Source organism: Salmo trutta, chromosome 7 (assembly GCF_901001165.1).
Source record: "Salmo trutta chromosome 7, fSalTru1.1, whole genome shotgun sequence".
In the NCBI taxonomy this organism is placed as follows: domain Eukaryota; kingdom Metazoa; phylum Chordata; class Actinopteri; order Salmoniformes; family Salmonidae; genus Salmo; species Salmo trutta.
The window spans coordinates 32,150,061-32,177,736 of record NC_042963.1 but is presented as its reverse complement, the minus strand read 5'-3'; the positions used below and the strand labels follow the sequence as shown (position 1 = coordinate 32,177,736).

Sequence of the window (27,676 nt, the reverse complement as noted above, 5' to 3'; positions counted from 1 at the left end):
CACTTTTAAAAGTGTAGTGCTGCTCCCCCCACCAACTAAATATTGTAAAACGAACTAAAATAAAACACACAAGGATTAGGTTAAATGTACACATATTTGCATTATGCACTGTAAAGACAGAGTATACTGTACAATTAACCACCAGTATCAGGATCATAGCCATGCGTACCTGTTCCTAGCATCTACACTCTATCCAAGCACCACAACCACAGCTAAGAGCCTACTGCCCCTAATCATAGACAAGAAAACACTGGAAACTTAAACCTTTGACCCTTCATACAAAAGGTGTGTTAAGTTTGTACAACCGATTAACCCATCAACCACTCAATAGTTTATTTCCTCCTCTTGAGCAGTTTGCTGTGTAGTTTATTGTCCATTTGATGCTAGACATGAGCATTCTCATCAGGGCTGCATTGCTCTCCATCTCCTCTACAGGGCGATATTGGACACAGAACAATAGTTAGATGTCATCAAGCACTACGACCGCCACACACTATCTCTTTCTCACCTTGGTGAATGCTCATATCAGGCGTCGTAGCACGGCCTCCTTTCTCTGAGGACACAGGCTGGTCACCTGACCCACATAGCCCAGTAAACAGGACATGATGTGAGGCTGCTGGGACGACACACACACACGCTAGTTGCTGATGCTTTCAACATCTTTGATGAACGTAAGAGGAGGTTGAAGACCCTAAAGTAAGCCATGACATGATTAAACGTGGGTATATGGTCTGACTGGGTCTCACCTGCGTCAGCACATAGAGATGGTTCATTTTTTGAGATACTGAGGTCAACCTCTATGTCCTTGGCACTCAGAACAGGCTCCTGCAGAGAGGGGGAAAGAGAGAAACAGGGAAAGAGAGAGAGTAGGAGAGAGCTATCTGTTGCAATTTAGTGACATTTTATCTCTGTAGTCAGATTGTGGTTCTTTATCTGTTCTCTCTTCCCTTGAGTTTCTCCATCCAGGTCCTCAGTAGAGAGCTAAGTATGTGTGGATCTGACTGTGACCAGTAGGGCCCAGGCCACTCACTGCTATTCAGCTCCTCCTGTCAAATCAGGGGTTCTTATATCTGTCCTGTTTCACACATGTACAAGTGTCTAACCTGTACAAGTGTGTGTGGTGTGAAATGGAAATGTGTTTGTTTCATATCCCACTCAGACACCCGCGGAGAGTAGGGTCACAACCAGAGGGATCAGCCATTATTGACAGCGACCCTGTAGCAATTAGCTTTAAGTGCCTTGCTCAAGAGCAGATTGACAAATTTTTTCCAGCTAGTCAGCTCGGGATTTGAAATAGCAAGCTTTTGGTTACTGGCCCAGCGCGCTTAACCGCTAGGCTACCTGCCGCACCTGTCAGTCAACAAAGAGAGACAGAGGGGAGACAGAGCAGAGTGCAGTCAGGATTCCAGTTACAGGTAGGCAGCCCATGACAGATTAAGGTTTCCTATATGTTCATATCATAGTATGGTAAATTCTATTACTTTTTAGTCAATTCAGGAGGGCCCAAATGTTGAGATCCGGGGAACAAGCTTTAGGAGCTTAGTAACTTCCTGGCAGATCTAGATTCAATCCGATCTGCCTTATCCTGCGATAACCGACAACTGCATAGCAGTCTTATTGTTTTTATTTAGGCGATGTTGGAGGTGTAACTGTGTTGGAGCTGTCAATTCTGCCAGCGGCTCCTGGCATTATACCTATCATGGATATTGCATTGGATGCACCGAGTAGCATTAGTACTATAATTCCTATGCAGCCTTCATGCAGGTTGTAATCTACACTTATTTGGTTAAATGATTTTCAATTTGAGTGTCTTTATTTCTATATAACCTAGACACCTTCTCGCTCTGAACTGTTAAGGCAGGTGGGATTTAAGGACGGGTGTGGTTTGGTGACAATGACGGCAAGATAATGGCACCGGAGGAGATGGCTGCCGTTTAACGGGCTCCTAACCAATTGTGCTATTTTGTGTGTTTTTTCGCATTGTTTGTAACTTATTTTGTACATAATGTTTCTGCCACCGTCTCTTATGACTGAAAAGAGCTTCTGGATATCAGGAAAGGCCCAAATCCCCGTCATTCACATGAAGAAAACGCAGATAAACTGGGTGAGCTCTGTTGATGAATATCCTACCAACGGGACGTTAAAAACAGTAATATCTTATGTTTCACCTAGTCGTGGCTGAACGACAACATGTATAATAAACAGTTGGCTGGATTTTCCGTGCATCGGCAAGACATAACAGCTGCCTCTGGTAAGACAAGGGGTGGCGGTCTGTAGGGGTAGGTACTACTTGTCCACAAGCCCTGCCCAGGGCCCGACATTCTGCCCTCCTCTCCAGCATGCACCTCCAGAAAGGCAGGCAGGCTCAAGGCCAAGGCTGTAAGATGGCCGGGCACACAGCAGGTACACCACAAAGTTGATGATCTTAATGAACTGAGATAGCTTTAAGAAACAGATACAGGAACCCATGGGGTACTGGAGAGAGGGGAAGATTGAGAGAGAGAGTGGGCCCTGCTGAAAATTTTGACTAGAGTCATGATTCGTTTTTCATGACTAGTCAACTCATTCATTTTAGTAGTTTGTTTGACCTGCTAGTGCTGGCCGCATTGAGTCCTACAGCAGGATTGAAAGCCAGTTTATGCTTGATCCGAAAATGCGGTCGGAGGTGTATGTGCCTCTCAAATTTTGTAACAATGCTCCATATACCAATAGACATGATTGGTCAACGGTAGGTGAGGGCGGGAGATATAAACACAAACTCACTTCGTTGACAAATTCCATCACAACAGCACTGTGCTGCTCCGAGAAGCTCAAGAAGTATGAATGCCCTGACTTCTGCAGAGGTCATACCACCGTGCTAAATACTACACGGCCAATGCAGTTGTCGGATTGACCATGCAGTGCCTTTAAGGGCCAATTTATGTTTGATACAAAAATGTGGTTGGAAATTCCGTAAGGAGGGTGTGACACAGCTTTGTAGAACCAAAACATTACACAGCCTCTGCGCAACAAACTCAAACTCGAGAACAAATCCTTTGGTGGACTGCAGTTAGTGAAGGACTGTGCGAATCACCTTGCCTGGCTACCCAGACTCCTTTCTCCGTTCAAATGCGATGCCACACCCACAAACGCTATGCCACGCCCACAGACGCAGCAGAATAATTTAGTGTGAGTTGTCAGGTTATTTAACACCCTCAAGGCAGTCAAGCAGTGCATTCCGCAAAGAGTCGTTCACAATCTAGTCCAGTTGCTGCCACAACTGGACCTCATTTGAAATGTATCAATAAATAATTGTATTTGTATGCCTAGCAATCAACAAATGTACATTGTTTAAAGCACACTTTTACAAGTCTATCACAATAGGAGCCAATTTAAGGTTGATCAAAAAATGTGGTCGGAGATTCTCTATGAAGGGTGTGATGCAATTGCGGAGGTCCTGTATACACACAAACTCACTTCCTTGACAACTTCCTTCACAACAGCTCTGCTCAACAACTCTGCACTGCTCCGCGAAGCGCACAAAGTATGAATGCCTTTACTTCTGCAGAAGCCGTATCAACCCCAAAAAAGTTGTTCTTTTGATTGAACAAGGCGAAAAGATCCAAGTCAGTAAAAAGATCCAAACTTCCAATCACTACAGCATATGCTGGTCACCATCAACGTCATGCTAGTTTGCATTCTGAAATGACTGCCAGGATCTGAAAGATCAACTACTTAAAAAAATATATAAAGAAAACTAAAATTAATAACATTATCATAATAATACCAAGAATAAAAAAAATACAAAAAACAACAACAACAAATATAAAAATAAAATAAAAAATATATATTTGAAACTGGAACAACCATTCAGTAAAGGGTGCAATAAATCCAACTAACAAAACATGTATGTTATTTATCTTTGTGTAGCATAAGATAAATTAATTAATTAATCAATCAATGTACATGCAAAAATACAGATATTGAAACAAACAATTAAAACATCTAACTGCAATAGAGCATGCTGGGAAGTATGATAATGTTGGGTGTGGTTTTGCAGACCAGCTCGACCAGTGGTCACCAACCTTTTCTGAGTCAAGATCACTTTCTGAGTCAAAATGTAAGCCGAGATATACCGCTCAGATTTCTTTTAAACGTAACTTAAAAAAACATAAGCCTATGCATGATTAACCAATGAAAAGCATTTCTGTAGCAATGAGGGTTGTGCAGTAGGCCCAATACATTACCACTGCATATTGGCTATGCTTGAATTGCCGTGCCAATATTGTTCTTCTCTGACCATTTAGAAATTATATTTCAAAATGTTTGGTATATGATCACACTGTTAATAGATCATTTGTAGTATTACTTGTGAGGCACAGCTGAGTGAGCATAATGTTTTTTTTTTTTTTACTGGGCTGATGGCCTGCGTTTGATGGTCAGTCTGAGGGGAGAGAACAGCAGTAAGGCTGCCTCTCACCAGACTCACCGTCCCTCCTCTCTCCCTTCCTCCACTGAAAAAAGGGGACACAGTCTTCCAGCTGATGGTGAAACTTAAGTCGAACTGCATTACTTCTGCCTCATGCACCAATTCATGTTGTTACTCCTATGAACAGAGAAAGTCAAATATTCTTTGATATAAAAAAAAGACACAAGCTTATCGAAACGCTTTGCTCTACTCATTCATTGCAGCTGCAGTGCTGGTTGTAGCGTGAGTGGAAGTAGGGAGAACGTGCATTTTATGGCTTATAAAAGTGTTAAGGTGTTGACAGTGCTGAATAACAATTTAAACATGAACTTACTCATAAAAACAGCAGTTCTTTGCAGTATTCATTGTGGCTCTCACTATGGTTTTAAACGTTTTGAAATCTCACATTATTAACTTTTCTGTGCATTTCAGGCGTATTTTTTACTGTCTATTGCGCGAGGAAACACAGTGATCTGAGCTATCTGATTGGCCAGCGGTAGGCCTATAGTTGCACTTGATTTGCTCTCTGGGCTTGCCGGGTAGACGGAGTTCTACCTTCAGACACATGAAATTGTTGAAAATTTGAAGACTTTGCCTTCCCGGAGCTAGGGCGGCTGAATCAAGCGCACCTACCACCAACAGTGGTATACAGATAAAAAAACATGAACGCTAGGCTTTATCGTTGTGTTTTTACAGAAATGTTTGGTGATCAACAAGGAACACCTTGGAGATTGACCAGGTGAACACGATCGGCCGGTTGGTGACCACTGATGTAAAGTGTGTATAAATGCCTTGATGATTTGAATTTGCAAGCGTTTGGGCGGAAGTGCATTAATGTTTCAGCAGTTCCACCAGCTACATCTTTATTACAAAAAACCTATATATCCACACACTCTGGAAATTACTGTATGGTTAGGGTACAGTGTTGTTCCCTGGGGTACAAAATGGTCAAAGGTACACATAAGGTACTTTCTGAGGCACACTTAGAACTCACATGGTACTTATCGGTTTCTTTCAGGGTATATGTGCAGATAATCAAGTATAGTGGTAAATTGGTTTGGTATTGGTTTCGGTAGAATACAAAAAGGCTACTCTGCGCACACGCTACAGCTTTTGGGACTTCATCTATAATAATTTTAGCTGCCCTAAATTATTTTTACCAGCAGGTGCCACTAGTGTAGACTGTGTTGATTAAAGCCTAGAGTAATGAACCTATTTTTGACACAATTGCCTGGAAAGCTTTAATGCTTCAGGATGCTTCATTTCCCCATCACTGCTATTTTAAGCGTTCTTTGTGGTGAGCACATGTGGGACCCAGACTCACGTGGCCTCAACCACTTGGTTGGCAGCAAACTGACCTTCCTGCCACACCATCAGGTAAGTGAGCATGACAGAGATCAGCCACAGCAAGTTACTGTGCATTTTACAATAACTGCTTGCAGCAAGCTGACAGTTATGGATATTACGTTTGATACTGGAGCTCCAAGGCATGTGTCAATCTCTAAGCAGCTAACTTCAAAGCAATGTGCCGATGCGTGTATCACTTTATCAGAAGTATGTCATCAATGATGTCTGAAGCTTCATTTGATCATGTGCTTTTTCAAACCGTGTGTTGCAAAATGCGAGATCCCACTGATTATGCAGTGGTTCCAGTGCTTTCTTCGATTCTAAGCAGCTTTCAAACACTGACCTTCACTGGACACCGTACTTACAAATATAGTTGGGCCGGTAGCTTAGCAGGTAGAGCAGGGAACATAGGGAGGTGAGGGTATGAGGTTCAGTCCCATTGAAGACATTATTTTGTGAAACCGCACTGTTGTTCAAATAATTTGTTTTATTTAGTATAGTATACGATTCTGTCTTAAGCATCCTAAATAATGCCATGGATTCAGTTGAAAAAAATGGGAAGCGTGATGTAAACCTGGTATTCCAACTGATTATTTACATCTCATTTAGCAGATGCTCTTATCCATAGCAATTAGTGTTAAGTGCCTTGCTAAAAGGTACATCAACAGGTTTTTCAACCAGTAACCTTTCAATTACTGGCCCAATGCTCACAACTTCCAGGCTACCTGCCACCCTAGGTTAACAAAGCTAATGACTTACTGCTGCGCCACAGAGTTGTGATGGAAACAGTGGAGATATTTATTGCTGACCAGCAGATGTCACTAATGCGCATTGTGAACAGATAATAAAGCTCTGCATAATTAACAGTTTTTCGGCACAATTTGGTGACGGCGCCAAATCCTTCAGAAAGACTTGGTTTCCCATCACTACTGACAGTAAGTTAGAAAAAATGTAACATGAACTTCCCAGTGAATTACCACATTTAAGTTACTGGAAAATGCACAGTAACTTCTTAACAGTGCTGCGCTTGCTTCTCACAAGCTCTTACAAAGATTATAGAACTGTGAATGGACAAATGAAGTGCTCAACATTCATCAACATGGTTCAACACATCCACTAATGGTTGGCACAAATACAACATATTTCAGGCCATGCCCCCAAATATGCGAATGAGCCTCCGCCAGCACATTGCTCCCACCACATTGCTCCCACCACATTGCTCCCATCACATTGCTCCCACCACATTGCTCCCACCTACTAAGTGCAGTGAATGTAACAACAAGTCATTTAACAACAATAACCTTAATTCATCAGTCAAAATTCTGTATTTTCACTGCAATTCAGTAGCTGGTTTCTTACTGTCAAAATACAGGTAAATACAGGTAATTTGGACAGTGTGTACTATAAGCAGATCTGAAGTATCGTATAAGTAATACTGAAGAACCTGTCATTGGTTCTGCATGGAACCAGAGAGTTCTTCATGAAAGGGCTCTAAATGGAAGTCAAAAGGTTCCCCTACAGCAGGGATGGGCAGCTTTGATGGGGGTGGGGGCCACCAAAAGTCTGAACTCATCATGAGGGACCACAGTGGCTCACAGGTCTGCATACCCACATCCATACCCACACATGCAGTCAGAGCCAGCCCTAGCCTTTTGGGGGACCTAAGCAGAGAGAAAAATGTTGCGTTTTAGAATTAATTTCCTGCAATTCTACACATTTTGACATGGGCCATAGATAAAATGTTGCGGTTTTAAAGCAAGTTTTCTGCAATTCTACACATTTTCCCATTGGGCAGAGAGAAGATTCAGCAATTTTATAACATATTTCATGCAAGTCTACACATTTTGCCATAGGGTGGAGAGAAATATTTACAGTTTTTAAGGAAATTTCCTTTAGTTCTACACATTTTGCCCTGAATTCTGCCATGTTAATATGATATCTGAGTAGAGTGAAAACAAACTCAATGGGGGCCCCCCGGTCGGTAGTTCGTTTAGCTGATGTCGGCTGACAGTGATTGTTAGTGACGAACATAAAAAGAGAAAATGCTGATGCACAACCAAATTTCGAAATTGCACCTTGTGTATTCTACTATTCTAACTCTCAACAGTAAGTTGAGACCCCGACTAAGTTTCTAAATGTAATTTTGTTTCTTTTTCTTTTTTGGAAATTGATCTGCACAGGCCGACAGTTGCCCATCTCTGCCCTACAGGGACAAATCAAAGGTTACTACGACAGGGTTCTATGTACAACCCAAAAGGGTTCCCCTACAGGGACAATTACATTTTTTAGGCAGTTAAGAACAAATTCTTATTTACAATGACGGCCTGGGAACAGTGGGTTAACTGCCTTGTTCAGGGGCAGAACGGCAGATTTTTACCTTGTCAGCTCAGGGATTAGAACTAAGAACATATATGCAGTTGAAGTCGGAAGTTTACATACACTTTAGCCAAATACATTTAAACTCCGTTTTTTACAATTCCTGACATTTAATCCTAGTAAAAATTCTAGAGAGAATTATTTATTTCAGCTTTTATTTCTTTCATGACATTCCCAGTGGGTCAGAAGTTTACATACACTCAATTAGTATTTGGTAGCATTGCCTTTAAAATGTTTAACTTGGGTCAAACGTTTTGGGTAGCCTTCCACAAGCTTCCCACAATAAATTGGGTGAATTTTGGCCCATTCCTCCTGTCAGAGCTGGTGTAACTGAGTCAGGTTTGTAGGCCTCCTTGCTCGCACACACTTTTTCAGTTCTGCCCACACAAGGTCAAGGCTTTGTGATGGCCACTCCAATACCTTGACTTTGTTGTCCTTAAGCCATTTTCCAGAACTTTGGAAGTATTCTTGGGTCATTGTTCATTTGGAAGACCCATTTGCGACCAAGCTTTAACTTCCCGATTGATGTCTTGAGATGTTGTTTCAATATATCCACATACTTTTTCTTCTCATGATGCCATCTATTTTGTGAAGTGCACTAGGCCCTCCTGCAGCAAAGCACCCCACAACATGATGCTGCCACCCCTGTGCTTCACGGATGGGATGGTGTTCTTCGGCTTGCAAGCCTCCCCCTTTTTCCTCCAAATATAACGATGGTCATTATGGCCAAACAGTTCTATTTTTATTTCACCAGACCAGAGGACATTTCTCCAAAAAGTACAATCTTTGTCCCCATGTGCAGTTGCAAACCGTAGACTGGCTTTTTTATGGCGGTTTTGGAGCAGTGGCTTCTTTCTTGCTGAGCGACCTTTTAGGTTATGTTGATATAGGACTCGTTTTACTGTGGATATAGATACTGTTTCCTCCAGCATCTTCACAAGGTCCTTTGCTGTTGTCCTGGGATTGATTTGCCCTTTTAGCACCAAAGTACGTTCATCTCTAGGAGACAGAACGCGTCTCCTTCCTGAGCGGTATGATGGCTGTGTGGTCCGATGGTGTTTATACTTTATTACTATTGTTTGTAAAGATGAACGTGGTACCTTCAGGTGTTTTGAAATTCCTCCCAAGGATGAACCAGACTTGTGGAGGTCCACAATATTTTTCTGAGGTCTTGGCTGATTTCTTTTGATTTTCCCATGATGTCAAGCAAAGAGGCACTGCGTTTGAAGGTAGGCCTTGAAATACATCCACAAGCACACCTCCAATTGACTCAAATTATGTCAATTAGCCTACCAGAAGCTTCTAAAGCCATGACATCATTTTCTGGAATTTTCCAAGCTGTTTAAAGGCACAGTCAACTTAGTGTATGTAAACTTCTGACCAACTGAAATTGTGATACAGTGAATTATAAGTGAAATAATCTGTCTGTAAACAATTGTTGGAAAAATTACTTGTGTCATGCACAAAGTAGATGTCTTAACCGACTTGCCAAAACTATAGTTTGTTAACAAGACATTTGTGGAGTGGTTGAAAAATGAGTTTTAATGACTCCAACCTAGTATATGTAAACTTCTGACTTCAACTGTAGCCCTTGGTTCACTCCAGATTTGACTGCCCTTGACTAGCACAAAATCATCCTTTGGCGTACTGCATTAGCATCGAATAGCCCCTGCGATATGCAACTTTTCAGGGAAGTTAGGAACCAATATACACAGGCAGTTAGGAAAGCAAAGGTTAGCTTTTTGAAACAGAAATTTGCATCCTGTAGAACAAACTCCAAAAAGTTCTGGGACACTGTAAAGTCCATGGAGAATAAGAGCACCTCCTCCCAGCTGCCCACTGCACTGAGGCTAGGAAACACTGTCACCAACGATAAATCTACGATTATCGAGAATTTCAACAAGCATTTTTCTACGGCTGGCCATGTTTTCCACCTGGCTACCCCTACCCCGGTCAACATCTCTGCACCCCCCACAGCAACTTTCCCAAGCCTCCCCATTTCTCCTTCACCCAAATCCAAATAGCTGATGTTCTGAAAGAGCTGCAAAATCTAGACCCCTACAAATAAAATGGGATAGACAATCTGGACCCTCTCTTTCTAAAATTATCCGCCTCAATTGTTGCAACTCCTATTACTGGCCTGTTCAACCTCTCATATCGTCTGAGATCCCTAAAGATTGTAAAGCTGCTTCGGTCATCCCCCTCTTCAAAGGGGGAGACACTCTAGACCCAAACTGTTACAGACCTATATCTATCCTGCCCTGCCTTTCAACAGTCTTCGAAATCCAAGTTAACAAACAGATCACCGACCATTTCGAATCCCACCGTACCTTCTCTGCTATGCGTTCTGGTTTCCGAGCTGGTCATGGGTGCACCTCAGCCACGCTCAAGGTCCTAAATGATATCATAACCACCAACGATAAAAGATAATACTGTGCGGCTGTCTTCATCGACCTGGCCAAGTCTTACGACTCTGTCAATCACCATATTCTTTTCGGCCAACTCAACAGCCTTGGTTTCTCAAATGACTGCCTCGCCTGTTTCACCAACTACTTCTCAGATAGAGTTCAGTGTGTCAAATCAGAGGGCCTGACCTCTGGCAGTCTCTATGGGGGTGCCACAGGGTTCAATTCTCGGGCCGACTCTTTTCTCTGTATAGATCAATGATGTCACTCTTGCTGCTGGGGATTCTCTGATCCACCTCTACGCAGGCGACACCATTCTGTATATCTCCGGCCCATCTTTGGACACTGTGTTAACAAACCTTCACTGCTCTTAAATGCAAGTAAAACTAAATGCATGCTCTTCAACCCGCCGTCTAGCATCACTACTCTGGATGGTTCTGACTTAGAATATGTGGACAACTACAAATACCGAGGTGTCTGGTTAGACTGTAAACTCTCCTTCCAGACTCACATTAACCATCTCCAATCCAAAATTAAATCTAGAACCGGCTTACTATTTTGCAACAAAGCATCCTTCACTCATGCTGCCAAACATACCCTCGTAAAACTGACTATCCTACTGAACCTTGACTTCGGTGATGTCATTTACAAAATAGCCTCCAACACTCTACTCAGCAAATTGGATGTAGTCTATCCCAATGCCATCCGTTTTGTCACCAAAGCCCCATATACTACCCACCACTGCGACCTGTTTGCTCTCGTTGTCTGGCCCTCGCTTCATACTCGTCGCTAAACCCACTGGCTCCAGGTCATCTATAAGTCTTTGCTAAGTAAAGCCCCGCCTTATCTCAGCTCACTGGTCACCATAGCAGCACCCACCCGTAGCACGCACTCCAACAGGTATATTTCACTGGTCATCCCCAAAGCCAACTCTTCCTTTGGCCGCCTTTCCTTCCAGTTCTCTGCTGCCAATGACTGGAGCAAATTGCAAAAATCACTGAAGCTGGAGTCTGATATCGCCCTCACTAACTTTAAGCATCAGCTGTCAGAGCAGCTTTCCGACCATTGCACCTGTACACAGCCCATCTGTAAATAGCCCACCCAACTACCTCATCCCCATATTGTTATTTATTCTTTGCTCCTTTGCACCCCAGTATCTCTACTTGCACATTCATCTTCTGCACATCTATCACTCCAGTGTTTAATTGCTAAATTGTAATTATTTCGCCACTTTGGTCTATTTATTGCCTTACCTCCCTAATCTTATTACATTTGCACACACTGTATACAGACTTCTCTATTATGTTAGTGACTGTACGTTTGTTTATCCCATGTGTAACTCTGTGTTGTTTGTGTCGCACTGCTTTGCTTTATCTTGGCCAGGTCGCAGTTGTAAATGAGAACTTCATCTCAACTGGCCTACCTGGTTAAATAAAGGTGAAATAAAATAAAATAAAATAAATAAAAAGGGATTCAATCTAGCAAACATTCAGTTACTGGCCCAATGCTCTAACCACTAGGCTACCTGCCGCCCCAGGTAGCCTAGATAAAATTAAGAACCCATAGCCAGAACCTCAGACAACCACAGGGAAAGTATATGACTAATAAAATAAATAAAGTGTTGTCAAAATAATTGCACAAAACAGAGACCTTGGGTGTATGTCTAAGTGTGCGGGCCTCCTGGCCGTGGAAGAGGAGGACTTGATGGTGCAGGTACTGCAGCAGGGTGAAATGGGCCCATGGCACAGGCTGAGGTCAGGGTACTGGGCCAGCTGAGTGCCCAGCAGACGGACAAAGTCAAACACCTGGCTGATCTGCGGGGACGTTTGATATGCACGTAGTGCACCATCTCACTGGAGCTCACACGCAGGGTGTAGATCTGGTGGCAGGCTATCAGGCTATCAGGACACCTGTCAGCAATGACAGGAGGTGTGTGTGTCATTTCTGCAGGAACGTTTATGGACAATATTTTTCTGATTACAGTCAATAATTGCGCCCAACACAGATGTCATCAGAGCGTGCAACAGATCAGTGTACTGTTTCACTCGGTCTGTTGTTGGAATAATTTTCATTAAATCGTTTTTAACTCTTGTCACAAATGTGGATACTTCCTGCGCCTGTTGGTTCAGCCTGTTGTTTTTTATTTTGTTCATAGGTGTTTGTGTCAACACCTGCTACCCACTAGCCAGCTAGCTAGGTTGCTATAGAGCCCGCTTTGCCTGGAATAGCTAACAAACATTTATAGCGCTGTAGAAGCTGTGTTTATTGTTCCAATCAACGCTGGTCCCATGTCACAACTCATGGAAACCGAAGGCAGTGGCATGCTGCTAAACAGACTGAAGTGTCTGCGAGAGGTTTGGAGCAGATTGACATGAGGAATAACTTCGCTGCACTGGTGCCCGGTTTACCTGTGCCTTCTTTGCTGGGATTGCCTGTGTCTGCGATGGCTGTGCTGACTCCAACTATGCTGAATCCAGCAGCGGCTTCGTCATCAAGTTCGACTCCATTCCCTCTCTCCGGATCTGACGGGGCACTGCCTGAAGTGAGAGGTCTGAACCTATTGACAGGAGCAGCGGGTGTATGGTATCCTGCTTCTTGTGGGCCCGTGAAAGGTTCAACGAATTGTGTGAGGGATTTGAAAGGGCACCTTTTTTCATCCTCCTCTCCGAAAGTTGTATTGGGCAGTTCGATGGTGAGAAATATCTCAGTCCCTGGAGCAAAAATGTTGTGCTATCCAGGAGCAAGAGTACAGAAACATCAATAAGCTGCTCCCAAACATTTCTAACCTGCATCAGGAAACTGAGTCTATCAAATTTAATGTGGGATTCAATTACATTATGAAGGCCAGCTCAGAACAGCTGAAGATGGATTTTAAAGAACTGATTGGGTCTCTGCTTGACACCAACAAAGACCTCATAATATCTGGCCCTGTGCCCACCCTAAATCGTGGCGTTGAACATTTCAGCAGACTTTTAGCCCTCCATAACTGGCTAAAAGACTATTGCAGCTCTGTGGGTGTAACATTATTTTGAAATGTTGATACCTTCTGGAAACGAAGCTTGTTTTATAAGGAGGATGGGATCCACCAAAATCATTTGGTTTCCTGGATCCTTTCACAGCATTATAAGGCTGCATTGAGACAATGACTTATCAATGCCCCAAGCCCAACTCAGTTAATCCCTACCATTGTGTCGCTGAGTTGCCATAATGCTTCAGAAAATGTACATTATCCCAGGGGCATTGTAAGATACAATGTAAGTAACCTAATTTATGTCCCTTGAAGGCCTTTGCTGATCCTACAGCTATTGTATGCTGTAATCATATGCCTATGAACCAAAGTTATACTGTTTGCACTGAGGTGATGTGCCCTAGTAGGAAGTCCACTGTGTGCAGCTCACCTTGCACTAACATAAATAACATGAGCATGTCTACTTCTGCTAAGTTTCCCCAGTAAAGCAATTAAAACAATCAAGAATCCCATAAAAGTGTTAAAAATAGCCCACATCAAAAACAAGGTTCATAAAATCAATAATTTGCTGGAAACAGATGACATTCATATTCTGAAAATCTCTGAAACTCACTTAGATAATAGCTTTGATGATACAGTGGTAGCAATACATGGTATAACATCTACAGAAAATACAGAAATGCCAAAAGTAGAGGTGTGGTCGTTTATATTCAGAATCACTTTCCTGTAAAGCTTAGAGAGGATCTCATGTTAAATACTGTTGTATTAGTATGGCCACAGGTTAGTCTGCCTCACCTAAAGCCCATTCTGATGGGAAGCTGCTATAGACCACCAAGAGAGGGATGAGGAAAAAGGAATGGCAAATAAGTCTGGCTTCACAACTAGTTGGCAAACGTACTGCAAATTGAGAAATCATGAGACTAAACTGAATAAAAATAAGAAGAAACTATACTATGAAACAAAGATAATTTAATTTAAGAATTACAGTAAAAAGCTTTGGAGCACCCTAAATGAAAATTGTAATTTTGAATTCCGTAAAGTGAGTGTGGAAGAAGTGAAAGAATTATTGTTGTCTATCACCGGGGTCTGACAACTTCAATAGAAAATGACTGAGGAAATTAGCTAACGATATTGCCACTCCTATTTGCCATATCTTCTATCTAAGCCTACCAGAAAGTGTGTGCCCTCAATCTTGGAAAGAAGCAAAAGTAATTATGCTACCCAAGAATAGTAAAGCCCCCTTTACTAGCTCAAATAGCTGACCAATCAGCCTGTTACCAATCCTTTGTAAACTTTTGGAAAAAAAATGTGTTTGACCAGATACAATGCTATTTTACTGTAACCAAATTGACAACAGACTTTCAGCATGCTTATAGGGAAGAGCATTCAACAAGCATGGCTTTTCCACAAGTGACTGATGATTGACTTTGATGATAAAAAGATTGTGGGAGCTGTTTTGTTAGACTTCAGTGTGGCTTTTGACATTATCGATCATAGTCTGCTGATGGAAAAATGTATGTGCTATGGCGTTACTCCCCCTGCTATATTGTGGATAAAAAGTTACCTGTCTAACAGAACACAGAGGGTGTTCTGTAATGGAAGCCTCACCAACATAATCCAGGTAGAATCAGGAATTCCTCAGGGCAGCTGTCTAGGCCCCTTACTTTTTTCAATCTATACTAATGGCATGAAACTGGAGGCTGCATTTATTGTTATTATTGATTTTAACAGAGCAAATTTGAGGAAAAGGCTACCTAAAATCTATCAGCATATCGACTGCAGCACTCGTGCTGGATTAACACTGGACCATTGTTACTTTAACTTCCGGGATGCATACGTGTGGCCCCGTGTGGCTCAGTTGGTAGAGCATGGTGTTTGCAACGCCAGGGTTGTGGGTTCGATTCCCACGGGGGACCAGTACGGAGAAAAAAAATGTATGTAATGTATGCACTCACTACTGTAAGTCGCTCTGGATAAGAGCCTCTACTAAAATGAAAATGTAAGGCTCGCCCTCCTTTTGGCAAATCTGACCACAACTCCATTTTGCTCCTCTCTTCCTGTAGGCAGAAATTCAAACAGGAAATACCCATGCTAAGGGACTATTCAACGTTTGTCTGACCAATCAGAATCCACGCTTCAAGATTGTTTTGATTGAGTAGCTTCTGAGAATAATATGGATGTGTACAAATCAAATCAAACTTTATTTGTCACTTGTGCTGAATACAACAAGTGTAGACCTTACCATGAAATGCTTACTTACAAGCCATTAACCAACAATGCAGTTCAAGAAGAGTTTAGAAAATATTTACAAAATAAAATAAAGTAAAAAATCATAAAAAGTAACACAATAAAATAACAATAACGAGGTTATATACAGGGGTTACCGGTACCGAGTCAGGGTACAGGTTAGTTGAGGTCATTTGCATATGTTGGTAGTGACTATGCATAGATAATAAACAGCGAGTAGCAGCAGTGTACAAAACAAATGGAAGGGGGAGGTCAATGTAAATAGTCCGGTGGCCATTTCATTAATTGTTCAGCAGTCTTATGGCTTGGGGGTAGAAGCTGATAAGGAGCCTTTTGGTCCTAGACTTGGCGCTCCGGTACTGAGTTTATCAAGAAGTGTATAGGAGATTTTGTACCCACTGTGATTATTAAAACCTAACCAGAAGCCGTGGATAGATGGCAGCATTCGCGCAAAACTGAAGGCACGAACCACCGCATTTAACCATGGCAAGGTGGCAGAATACAAACAGAGTAGTCAGTCCCTCCGCAAGGCAATCAAACAGGCAACACGTCAGTATCAAGACAAAGTGGAGTCGCAATTCAAAGGCTCAAACACGAAACGTATGTGGCAGGGTCTACAGACAATCACGGAATACAAAAGGAAAACCAACCACGTCGCAGACACCAGACAAGCTAAACACGTTCTTTGCCTGCTTTGAGGATAACACAGTGCCACTGACATGGCCAGCTACGAAGGACAGTGGGCTCTCCTTCTCCGTGGCCGACATGAGTAAGACATTTAAATGTGTTAACCCTTGCAATGCTGCCGGCCCAGACGGCATCCCTAGTTGCGTCCTCAGAGCATGCACAGACCAGCTGACTGGTGTGTTTACGGACATATTCAATCTCACCATATCCCAGTCTGCTGTCCCCACATGCTTCAAGATGGCCACCATTGTTCCTGTATCCAGGAAAGCAAAGGTAACTTAACTAAATGACTATCGCCTGTAGCACTCACTTCTGTCATCATGAAGTGCTTTGAGAGACTAGTCAAGGATCATATCACCTCCACCTTACCTGCCACCCTAGACACACTTCAATTTGCTTACCACCCCAATAGGTCCACAGACGATGCAATCGCCATCACACTGCACACTGCCCTATCCCATCTGGACAAGAGGAATACCTATGTAAGAATGCTGTTCATTGACTATAGCTCAGAATTCATCACCATAGTACCCTCCAAACGTATCATTAAGCTCAAGGCCCTAGGTCTGAACCCCGCCCTGTGCAATTGGGTCCTGGACTTCCTGACAGGCCGCCCCCAGGTGGTGAAGGTAGGAAACAACATCTCCACTTCGCTGATTCTTAACACTGGGGCCCCACAAGGGTGCCTGCTCAGCCCCTCCTGTACTCCCTGTTCACCCATGACTGCTTGGCCATGCATGCCTCCAACTCAATCATCAAGTTTGCAGGCGACACAACAGTACTGTAGAAGGCTTGATTACCAACAATGATGAGACAGGCTACAGGGAGGAGGTGAGGGCTCTGGGAGTGTGGTGTCAGGAAAATAACCTCTCACTCAACATCAACAAAACAAAGGAGGTGATTGTGGACTTCAGGAAACAACAGAGGGAGCACCCCCCTATCCACATTGATGGGACAGCAGTGGAGAAGGTGGAAAGTTTTAAGTTCCTTGGTGTACATATCACTGACAAACTGAAATGGTCCACCCACACAGACAGTGTGGTGAAGAAGGCGCAATAGTGCCCTTTCAACCTCAGGAGGCTGAAGAAATTCGGCTTGTCACCTAAAACGCTCACTAACTTTTACAGATGCACAATTGAGAGCATCCTGTTGGGCTGTATCACAACCTGGTACGGCAACTGCACCACCCACAACCACATGGCTCTCCAGAGGGTGGTGAGGGCTGCACAACGCATCACCGGGGCAAACTACCTGCCTTCCAGGACATCTACAGCACCCGATGTCACAGGAAGGACAAAAAGATCAAGGACGACAACCACGCAAGCCACTGCCTGTTCACCCGGCTATCATCCAGAAGGCGAGGTCAGCACAGGTGCATCAAAGCTGGGACTGAGAGACTAAAAAACAGCTTCTATATCAAGGCCATCAGACTGTTAAATAGCCATCACTAACACAGAGAGGTTGCTGCCTACATACAGGCTTGAAATCATTGGCCACTTTAATAAATGGAACACTAGTAACTAAAATAATGTCACTTTAATAATGTTTATATATCTTGCATTACTCATCTCATGTGTTAATACTGTATTCTATTCTATATATTGCATCTTAGCCTATGCCACTCTGACATTGCTCATGTACATATTTATATATTCTTATTCTATTCCTTTACTTAGATTTGTGTGTATTAGGTATGAAATTGTTAGATATTACTTGTTAGATATTGCTGCACTGTCTGAACTAGAAGCACAAGCATTTCGCTACAACATCTGTTAAACACGTGTATGTAACCAATAAAATTGGATTTGATTTGATGTCGCTGGCCTGAGTAAAGCCACATGTTTTCACTGCAACACTTAACAAAGAGCTGCAGTTAGTTTTAGAATGGGTGGTAAGGAATAAGTTAGTCCTAAATATTTCGAAAACTAAAAGCATCGTATATTGGACAAATCATTCACTAACTCCTAAACCTCAAATAAATCTTGTAATAAATAATGGGGAAATTGAGCAAGTTCCGGTGACTAAACTGCTTGGAGTAAACCTGGATTGTAAAACGTCATGGTCAAAACATGTGGATACAACAGTAGCTAAGGTGGGGAGAAGTCTGCCCATAATAAAGCACTGTCCATAACACAACACTATCAACAAGGCAAGTCCTACAGGCTCTAGTTTTGTCGTACCTGGACTACTGTTCAGTCATGTGGTCAGGTGCCACAAAGGTAGACCTCGGGAAATTACAATTGGCTCAGAAGAGGGCAGCACGGCTGGCCCTTAAATGTACAAGGAGAGATAACATTAATATCTAAATCTCTCATGGCTCAAAGTGGAGGAGAGATTTACTTCATCACTACTTGTTTTTGTAAGAAGTGTTGACATGCTGAATGCACTGAGGTGTCTGTTTAAACTACTAGCAAACAGCTTGGACACCCATGCATACCCCACATAAGAAATGCCACCAAAAGTCTCTTCACAATCCGCAAGTCAAGAACAGGCTATGGAGGCGCACAGTACCACATAGAGCCATGCCTACATGGAACTCTATTCCACATCGGGTAACTGATGCAAGCAGTAGAATCAGATAAAAAAAAACTGATAAAAATACACCTTATGGAACAGCAAGGACTGTGAAGAGACGCACACAGGCACAGACATACATTTAAGTGATAATTCCCGAGAAGGATATATTGGCACAGGTGTTGTTAGGCCCGAGACAAGGTTGGGCAAACCGTGCAAATATATCCTCCAAACACTGGCATCGATGGCATTATCACTACCTGCATTTGCATTTGTTTAAGCTGTTTTCTAGTGACATTTATTAGGATTTATCCATAACAATCAGCTAATGAGGCACGACACTGTTGTTCAGAGGAGGTAGCCAACAACACAGCTAACACATTCACTTCAAACTGAAGCTGGAAATACTGCAAACTAGCTGCACTTGTTACCTTGTTTTACCTTCATTAAATGTGTATATATCCATAAAAATGATGATTCATGATTCATGATTTTGACTGGCTGAGAAACGCTGCCTGCCTGTTTGTCTCTCTCGTCTCAACTCTTGACACGTTCATTACTATGGGACAGCTGAAGATCAAATTTTAATATTGAAACAATGTTGCAAATGTCAGAGACAGACAGCAAGGTTCATAAAATAAATGTGAGATAATGTCTAGATACTTTTTATAATGGAGATCAAGTTTATAAATTGCCTGGCTGGGCTGATGAGACAGTGGATTGCACTGTCAGATGAAACAGAGTAAATAGGCATTTAAATGTAATAGATTTAGCCGGAGGTAACTTGTGGAATAGACACCGACTGGAATGCGGTTGAAACCAATCAGAATTCAGGTTTAGAACCACCTGTTGAATAAACACATGATAAGACATGCACTCTACACACATGTACACATGGATGTTGTATTGTAAATATGTGATAGTGGAGTAGTGACCTGAAAGAACACACTAAATATATTGGGCAAAGTGTTATGAAATGTAATGTCTTGTAATATGTTTTATTGTATATAACTGCCTAAATGTTGCTGGACCCCAGGAAGAGTAATGGGGATCCTTAATAAATACAAATACAGATGTATATTCTAAATGAGCTAAACAATATAAACAGACTATTTATGTACTGAGAACCGTATTATCATACCGTAAAATTCCCACACCTGTCCTTTCCAAACTTGCGCAACAGTGCACAGCCACCTTCCCCTCTTTCACGCCGTAGGTTAGCATCTTCACTCCATCCATCATCCCCATGACAGACGACACACCAAAGTCTGGCATGCCAAAATTGAAGAAAAATTAAGGCTACAACACAAGCGCACACACAGAGAAAGAAAGACACAAAACATATTTAATTTACATAAGGCCTCAGAGACTATCCTAATATTATGTGTATTGGAGATAGGTATCAATACAGTACAGTCGTACTATCATTTTCCATAAAGGTTTGTAGGAAGTAGGTGAATCCAGTGTCTGGCTGCAGAGGTGGGCCGCAGTGAGCATGCTCCCCAGGTGAAAGCATGTTGATGATGGACTTGATGTTCAGCCTGGTCAGATAGAAAAAGATCAGTTAGAGACAAAGGGTGGACACGCGTGCACACACACACACACACACACGCAGGCAGTCATGAACACATGCGTGACTATTAAGCGTTGGAACTGCTCTATGATGCTGTACTTCTTGATGTGAGAGGAGGATCTCGCCATAGACCAAATGTCATCAGTCACCCTGACAACAGTACACAATCACAGTGAATATAGAACTTCTAGTCCTCTCTCTTTTTCTCTCTCTCTCTCTCTCTCCCCCCAAACTCCTTCTCACCTTCTCTCCGTCTCTTCCCCACCCCCCTCACCAGTGTGAGTAGAGTCCCTGTACAGTTTGTTGGCTGGGCATCCAGCAGGCTGGTCTTTCGTAGCGGCAGTCCAGTCCTCCACAGGCCAGGAGGCAGATGATCTTGGGTGGGATGGCTTCACCAGGTTCTCTCTGACCTGGGAGTAGGCTAGCCGTAGCACCGGCACCATGGGCATAATGGACGGCATGTACCATAGCGGGGGTAGTTCACAGAGTTGGTTTAACACTCTAGAGTGTAAGCCCTGTCTAAGCCGGGGGAGGCGGGGTTCTACTAAGCTAACATATTAATGTGTAGCCCAAACTGTTTGGATACTACAGACAGAAGTTGGCAAAAGAGGCTGTACCGACTTCAGATGAGTCCCAAGACATTTGTGGGGGTTGTAGAGAAAAACGGAGAACAGCATCCTGTTCGTGAGAGTCTCATTGTTCCACAGAGAGGTTAATAGAGGTGGGCCAACCAGTTTGGACGCTTTAGACGTTTTGTGAGAAGAACGCTTTTCAGGATGTCTCATGGTCTGACAAACACCGCTCTAGCTCTGTCACCTTTCACCGCAGATGCGGAAGGGAGATATCGGTGGATGTGGTGGATTGAGATGCAGCCCATACAAACTGTTATCTCTAGCTTAAACAAATAGATTTTGATGGGGACGTTTTTATTATGATATTTAGATTTCCATGGTGCCATGTAAGTTGTAGGAGAAGGGTTAAACCATAAAACTAAAGTCAGTTGTTGAACCCTATGGAGGATGCAGACACCTGAAGTTGTTTGTTGACCTCCAGGGGGACAAGATAGCCTCTTTATCCAGTGAGAGGGGGAAACAGGATGCAGTCCAGGTACCAGGGGTACAGACTAATGGAAACCATTTGACTTGAGCCCATTTTGTATTGTATTATTAGCTCATTAGTAGTAGTTATCTTGTTCTGAGGAGCTTATGTGTGTTATTGTAGAGACAAGGGAAAGTACAGAAAGTCGCATATCGAACACCGTTAATGCTGTATACTAAGATTCTACTAGGCAAAATAGCAACAGTCGGGTCTTGGTTCCTGTTAAGCCAAGTTAGTTTCTGTGACTTGGGGGGGAAATGGGAAGTGGTGGTGGAACTCAACGTTGATGTAAGAACAACAGTTGAAGAGGGAGGAAACATCTTGGAAGTGGGCCAGAGAGGCCACCCTCAACAACACTCTAACTGCAGCCTTATTTCACATGCACACATCTCCTTGCCCACGGAAGTTCTGGACTCGACAACAACGACAAAGAGGAGCCGACCTAGTTTCTGCCCAGCAACTGATTGTTTTTTTTAGCCATACAAGGGAGGGAACTCCGCCAAGTCTGGTGGTTATAAATATAAAAATGTGATTCACATTTAAAAAAAATATATATATATATATATATCAAAAATATAATAATATATCTCTCTCTCTCTCTCTGACTTGTATGTTATGCTAAGCAGCTGAGCATCCAGTTGGGTGCAATAAATCTGGTTTGAGCTTTTATCAGTGTCCGTCCGGTCTGTACCTCGAGTAGAACCTAACTAGGCTTAGCTCAGCCTCATGGGGAGATGTAAAGTCAATATGCCCGCCTCAAGAACAACAACTTGGTTAATCTGGAAGTATGCAACATCTGCAGGTGGTTAGGTCAGAGGCGACTGACAGAGCCTCTGTAGGATTACAGCCCAGAACGGCCACCTGGCGAACTTCCCATACTGCACCTGTGTGAGACTGTGTGGTAATGAAGAGTCCAGTAGCTTATGTAATTGGAAAAGTAAAGAAAATAGAGTCAGTGAATGTTGCAGATAGCTAAAGAAACATACTGTATAACAGTATTATAAACCTTCTAATGACTAGACCAAGCAGCCTCCAGCCTCAGACCACGACGGTCCATTGCTTAAAGTGCAAGTATTTGATAGATCAAATTGGTTGAAAACATTTTAGTGAGGCACCATGCAAATGTACTTGCATTAACCCATTTAATCCCCCATTTTTCCCAGACATGAAAATATCCAAATCTTGTGTCATTAGTAAGCCTTTGAAATAATCAATCATCATTTTTTTTTTTTTTCTTGGAAAAGTAGGTGAAAAAGTGTTTTTATGGTCGGTCACAAGGATAATGTGAGTATACTGAACTAACATATTTCTCCTATGCAGTCACAAAAATTCTTATATATCCCAGCCCAGTTATTAACACATTTAAAACTCTGTCACTGGCAGTCCCCAGCATTGCTACTAGAATGCCCCATCACATTCTAGCGTGACTATTTTACATATTAAAAACCCTTACACAACACCGATATGAATACTGAGAGCAAAGACAAAAAAAACAACCATCAACGTATTTCAACATTGTTACTTTATTGTAACATACATTCTAACATTGTTACTTTAGTGCCCCATGTATTGAAACATTAATGTTGTGACTTTATTGTAACATTTGAACTTGTACTTTAGTGCAATATTCATTGTAACATTGTCATTGTGACATTTTAGCGCAACATTCACTAACAACTGTACAGCAGTCCTGTCATTCATTCACAGTGAACATAAAGGTAACATTTAGGATAGAGGTAGCCTGTAGAACATGCATTCAAGTAGAGGCCTACACTGAACAAATAAAAAAATATATATATATATTATACACATACATATATACATATATATAGGTAGGCTTCAGAACCAAGTGCACGATTAGTTTGTGCATCACTATTTTGAACTACGATCAGTCAGACCTACTGTCATACAGTATGTCTTGAATCAATTGATCGTCTTTTCCAAAAACATTTCAGTCATTTTGATTGTCTATTTCATATTACATTTCTCACATGCGTAGGTAGTGCGTTGGTCACAATGATGACATCTATGGAACCGGTGCATCGTGTTGATTGGCCAGTGGGAAGCTTTGTCATATCTTGACTAATCTTCAACAGTAGCAGCCAGTAGAGATCTCCTTCCGTGGCTCAGTGCCAAACTTTTGCATAAGAGACTGTGCCACTATCCATGAGAAGGTGAGCAGGTTGATGGTCCCTCCCATAACATCTCTGTAAAATAAATGGCTGTTTACGAGTGCACTGTTGAGAGACCATGCAAAGATAGGCCACCACCACTTCTTAGACCTGATCAAGATATGGTATCATGAAACCTGTAGTTCGTGAAGGTCAATACCACCCATGTGCTCATTGTATCGGTTAATGCATTTTGGTTGTGGGACTTTGTCAAAGGCACGTCGCTCCTTGTTCCATCTCTTGACAGAGGTCTCACTGTATTTCTCCTCCATGTTTGTTGCCACTGTGACAATGTTATTGTCTTTCTAATGGACCAGTAACTTGTCTCCTTGGGTCAGAACTTCAGATTTTCCCGGGGTAACTTCATGATGTCACGGTTGTCGAAAGGATCGGACCAAAGTGCAGCGTGGTTGTAGTTCCACATTTTATTAAATCCGTGAAACTTTGCAAAACATAAATAACTGAATTTACAAAACAACAAACGGTGACGCAGAGAGAAACAAACACTACTCAAAAGATAATCACCCACAAAACCCAGGAAGAAAAATCCCTACTTAAATATGATCTCCAATCAGAGGTAACGAGGACCAGCTGCCTCCAATTGGAGATCAACCCAAAAAACAACAACATAGAAATAGAAAAACTAGAACTTGCAGGGTGGTGGCACTGGAATCCTCATCTCTCCCAAGTGGACATTCTCTCTTTCTCCCCTGACCCATCTGTCTATCTCCTCCTTTGAATTCCATGCTGTCACAATCACTAGCCCGTTCAAGCTTAACATCCTTACCATTTATCGCCCTCCAGGTTCCCTTGGAGAGTTCATCAATGAGCTTGACGCCTTGATAAGTTCCTTTCCTGAGGATGGCTCACCCCTCACAGTTCTGGGTGACTTTAACCTCCCTATGTCTACCTTTGACTCATTTCTCTCTGCCTCCTTCTTTCCACTCCTCTCCTCTTTTGACCTCACCCTCTCACCGTCCCCCCCTACTCACAAGGCAGGCACTACGCTTCCCCTCATCTTCACTAGATGCTGTTCTTCTACTAATCTCACTGCAACTCCCCTCCAAGTCTCCGATCACTACCTTGTATCCTTTTCCCTCTCGCTCTCCTCCAACACTACTCACTCTGCCCCTTCTCAGATGGTATTGCGCCGTCGCAACCTATCATCTCTTCCCTCTGCTCAATCCTTCTCCAACCAATCTCCTTATTCTGCCTCCTCAACCCTCCTCTCCTTCCTTTCTGCATCCTTTGACTCTCTATGTCCCCTATCCTCCCGACCGGTTCGGTCCTCCCCTCCTGCTCCGTGGCTTGACGACTCATTGCGAACTCATAGAACAGGGCTCCGGGCAGCCGAGCGGAAATGGAGGAAAACTAGCCTCCCTGTGGACCTGGCATCTTTTCACTCCCTCCTCTCTACATTTTCCTCCTCTGTTTCTGCTGCTAAAGCCACTTTCTACCACTCTAACTTCCAAGCATCTGCCTCTAACCCTAGGAAGCTCTTTGCCACCTTCTCCTCCCTCCTGAATCCTCCTCCCCCTCCCCCCCCTCCTCCCTCTCTGCGAATGACTTCGTCAACCATTTTGAAAAGAAGGTCGACGACATCCGATCCTCGTTTGTTAAGTCAAACGACACCGCTGGTCCTGCTCACATTGCCCTACCCTATGCTTTGACCTCTTTCTCCCCTCTCTCTCCAGATGAAATCTTGCGTCTTGTGACGGCCGGCCGCCCAACAACCTGCCTGCTTGACCCTATCCCCTCCTCTCTTCTCCAGACCATTTCTGGAGACCTTCTCCCTTACCTCACCTCGCTCATCAACTCATTCTTGACCGCTTGCTACGTCCCTTCCGTCTTTAAGAGAGCGAGAGTTGCACACCTTCTCAAAAAACCTACACTCGATCCCTCCGATGTCAACAACTACAGACCAGTAGCCCTTCTTTCTTTTCTCTCCAAAACTCTTGAACGTGCCGTCCTTGGCCAGCTCTCCTGCTATCTCTCTCAGAATGACCTTCTTGATCCAAATCAGTCAGGTTTCAAGGCTGGTCATTCAACTGAGACTGCTCTTTTCTGTGTCATGGAGGCTCTCCGCACTGCGAAAGCTAACTCTCTCTCCTCTGCTCTCATCCTTCTAGACCTATCTGCTGCCTTTGATAGTGTGAACCATCAGATCCTCCTCTCCACCCTCTCCGAGTTGGGTATCTCCGGCGCGGCTCACTCTTGGATTGCGTCTTACCTGACAGGTCACTCCTACCAGGTGGTGTGGCGAGAATCCGTCTCCGCACCACGTGCTCTCACCACTGGTGTCCCCCAGGGCTCAGTTCTAGGCCCTCTCCTATTCTCGCTATACACCAAGTCACTTGGTTCTGTCATATCCTCACATGGTCTCTCCTATCATTGCTACGCAGACGACACACAATTAATCTTCTCCTTTCCCCCTTCTGATAACCAGGTGGCGAATCGCATCTCTGCATGTCTGGCAGACATATCAGTGTGGATGACGGATCACCACCTCAAGCTGAACCTCGGCAAGACGGAGCTGCTCTTCCTCCCGGGGATGGACTGCCCTTTCCATGATCTCGCCATCACGGTGGACAACTCCATTGGTCCTCCTCCCAGAGTGCTAAGAGCCTCGGCGTGACCCTGGACAACATCCTGTCGTTCTCCGCTAACATCAAGGCGGTGACCCGATCCTGTAGGTTCATGCTATACAACATTCGCAGAGTACGACCCTGCCTTACACAGGAAGCGGCGCAGGTCCTAATCCAGGCACTTGTCATCTCTCGTCTGGATTACTGCAACTCCCTGTTGGCGGGGCTCCCTGCCTGTGCCATTAAACCCCTACAACTCATCCAGAACGCCGCAGCCCATCTGGTGTTCAACCTTCCCAAGTTCTCTCACGTCACCCCGCTCCTCCGCACACTCCACTGGCTTCCAGTTGAAGCTCGCATCTGCTACAAGACCATGGTACTTGACTACGGGGCTGTGAGGGGAACGGCACCTCCGTACCTTCAGGCTCTGATCAGGCCCTACACCCAAACAAGGGCACTGCGTTCATCCACCTCTGGCCTGCTGGCCCCCCTACCTCTGCGGAAGCACAGTTCCTGTGCTGCTCTGGCACCCCAATGGTGGAACAAGCTCCCTCACAACGCCAGGACAGCGGAGTCAATCACCACCTTCCGTAGACACCTGAAACCCCACCTCTTTAAGGAATACCTGGGATAGGATAAAGTAATCCTTCTAACCCCCCCCACGTACAAATTGGTGAATGCACCAATTTGTAAGTCGCTCTGGATAAGAGCGTCTGCTAAATGACGTAAATGTAAAATGTAAATAGAAAACATAGAAAAACACAAAACACCCCCAAAACACGCCCTGACCTACTCTACCATAGAAAATCACATCTTACTATGGTCAGGACGTGACACATGAAGTCCTTCTGTGGCTTGAATGGGACATCAAACAGACGATTTAGCCTCATCATCCAGAGCTCCCATATCCTTTTTTTGTAATTTCATCGAGGAGTGCAAGCGAAGTGAAGAGGTTGTCATGAAGGAACTTGCAACATTGAGGCACCTGAGATTGCTCAGCAACACCAAGAACGACACTGGGTCCATGACCCAACCCAGTCTCAGGGAGGAGAGTGTGGGGTGGTGAGGGGTAGGTTATTATCACTGATAACTTTGTTCCTGTCATGATCAGCTTGCATAGGTTCAGCATATACATTCAACAGCCTGGCTGGCAAATGGCCTGTCTCCCCCTCATAGTCCATATCTGACCCATCGCTATCACAATCTCTGCAGGATAACTGCAATGTTGCATGCCTTGTCTGGGCAGTCACCTAGATCC

The 27,676-nt window shown here is 43.5% G+C and overlaps 1 pseudogene; it reads right to left on the bottom strand.

Annotated features, from left to right (window-relative positions):
- Window positions 1-470: 470 nt before the first annotated feature.
- On the bottom strand, window positions 471-21,029 carry LOC115197796 (protein tyrosine phosphatase domain-containing protein 1-like; annotated as a pseudogene).
- Window positions 21,030-27,676: the final 6,647 nt, after the last annotated feature.